At 31.7% G+C, this 2,674-nt stretch overlaps 1 non-coding gene across 1 annotated transcript; it reads right to left on the reverse strand.

Annotated features, from left to right (window-relative positions):
• Positions 1-1,435: 1,435 nt before the first annotated feature.
• Positions 1,436-1,508, reverse strand: TRNAF-GAA. Its single transcript has one exon. It is a non-coding gene; the product is annotated as a tRNA-Phe (tRNA).
• Between the last annotated feature and the right edge of the window lie 1,166 nt (positions 1,509-2,674).

Raw genomic sequence — 2,674 nt, forward strand, 5'->3', positions numbered from 1 at the left:
GAATTAGGTGCGGTGAACGTGGATCAAACACGTGACTTTTAGATCTTCACTGGTGCTCTCCAAACTGAGCTATCCTGCTAACATTAAAAATAAAAATTCATCGGTAATTTTAGATTGAATATTCGAGCTATCCTGCTAACATTAAAAGTAAAAATTCATCGGTAATTTTAGATTGAATATTCGAGTTATGCAACTTAGTCAACTTGAATCTACAGCTAACATTAAAAATAAAAATATTTTCACTACTTCATTGAGATTTTAAAAAATTGAATAGTCAGGAGTCGAGTTATGTGACTTAAATCAGGTGTGGTGAACGTGGATCAAATACGTTACCATTAAACCTTCAATATGACGCTCTCCTCACTAATATTAAAATTGAAAATTCAAAAAGTAAAGGTAAACTTATGCCAGCTGGATAAAAAACGTGACAGATCTTCCTCTAATTCATTGAGATTGAGATTTTAAAAAGAAATAATCGCTAATGCAATGAACGTGGATCAAACACGTTACCTTTAAATCTTCAATATGACGCTCTCCTCACTAATATTAAAATTGAAAATTCAAAAAGTAAAGGTAAACTTATGTCAGTTGGATAAAAAACGTGATAGATCTTCCTCTAATTCATTGAGATTGAGATACCTTTAAATCTTCAATATGACGCTCTCCTCACTAATATTAAAATTGAAAATTCAAAAAGTAAAGGTAAACTTATGTCAGTTGGATAAAAAACGTGACAGATCTTCCTCTAATTCATCAATATGATGCTCTCCTCAAACTCATTGAGATTGAGATACCTTTAAATCTTCAATATGACGCTCTCCTCACTAATATTAAAATTGGAAATTCATAAAGTAAAGGTAAACTTATGTCAGTTGGATAAAAAACGTGACAGATCTTCCTCTAATTCATCAATATGATGCTCTCCTCAAACTCATTGAGATTGAGATACCTTTAAATCTTCAATATGACGCTCTCTCAATATGATGCTCTCCTCAAACTCATTGAGATTGAGATACCTTTAAATCTTCAATATGACGCTCTCCTCACTAATATTAAAATTGAAACTCATTGAGATTGAGATACCTTTAAATCTTCAATATGACGCTCTCCTCACTAATATTAAAATTGAAAATTCAAAAAGTAAAGGTAAACTTATGTCAGTTGGATAAAAAACGTGACAGAAATATTAAAATTGAAAATTCAAAAAGTAAAGGTAAACTTATGTCAGTTGGATAAAAAACGTGACAGAATAATCGCTATTGAAAATTCAAAAAGTAAAGGTAAACTTATGTCAGTTGGATAAAAAACGTGACAGAATAATCGCTAATGACACTAATTTTAGAGTCAAGTTATGCAACTTAAACAAAGTGCGGTGAAGACAGAATAATCGCTAATGACACTAATTTTAGAGTCAAGTTATGCAACTTAAACAAAGTGCGGTGAACGTGGATCGAACACGTGACCTTCAGATCTTCAGTCTAATGCTCTCCCAACTGAGCTATCCCCGCAATCATTAGAAATAAAAATTCATAAGTATAGGTATTTTAGCTGATTCATTGAGATTTTAACAAGAAATAATGACTAATTTTCTATTGAATAGTCAGGTTATGCGAACTAGGTTTGGTTAACATGGAGATCGAACACGTGACCTTCAAATATTAAATTTGACTCTCTCCAAATTGAGTTATCCCTGCTAACATTAAAAATGAAAATTTTTAAGTAAAAGTATTTACGCTAATTAATTGAAATTTTAAAAAGAAATAATCACTAATTTTAAATTGAATAGTCAAATTATGCAAGATTGAACACGAGACCTTTAGATCTTCAATCTAATGCTCTCGCAACTGAGCTATCCACACTAACATTAAAAATGAAAATTCATCAGTAAAGGTATTTTCACTAATTCATTTTAATTTTAAATAGAAATAATCACTAATTTTTAATAAGATATTCAAGTTATCCAACTTGTATAAGGTGCGGTGAACTAGAACACGTTAGGTATTTTCGATAATTCATTGAGATTTCAGAAAGGAATAATGACTAATTTTAGATTGAATAGTCAGGTTATGCAACTAGAATCAGGTGCGGTGAACGTGGATAACAAACACGTGACCTTCAAATCTTCAGTCTGATACTCTCCCAACAGAGTTATCCCCGCTAATATTAAAAATGAAAATTCATAAGTAAAGATACTTCCGCTAATTCATTATATTTAAAAAAGAAATAATCACTAATTTTAGATTGAATAAGCAAGTTGTGTTTTTAGATTGTATAGTCAGGTAATAAACTTGTATTAGGTGCGTTGAACGTGGATAAAACACGTGTGACCTTCAAATCTTCCGTCTAACAATCTCCCAACTGAGCTACTCTTGCTAACATTAAAAATGAATATTCATCACTAAAGGTATTGGGTACGCTTCTGGAAATTCAACAAAAGGCAATAGTATTAGACCGAGATGCCAGATTTAAATCTCGCTTCTGAAAAATTCAACAAAAGGCATTGGGTACGCAGTTATAGTACGACATTCCACCCATAAACAGACGGTCAAACAGAAATGCTCAAGCAAATATTGGAAGAAATGTTGAGGACATATGTGATCGATTTAGCAGGAAGCTGGGATAAATACCTACCCCTTATGAAATTCTCTTATAATAATAGTTGCCAAGCAACCAT

Source organism: Cucurbita maxima, unplaced genomic scaffold (genome assembly GCF_002738345.1).
Source record: "Cucurbita maxima cultivar Rimu unplaced genomic scaffold, Cmax_1.0 Cma_Scf00194, whole genome shotgun sequence".
Lineage (NCBI taxonomy): Eukaryota > Viridiplantae > Streptophyta > Magnoliopsida > Cucurbitales > Cucurbitaceae > Cucurbita > Cucurbita maxima.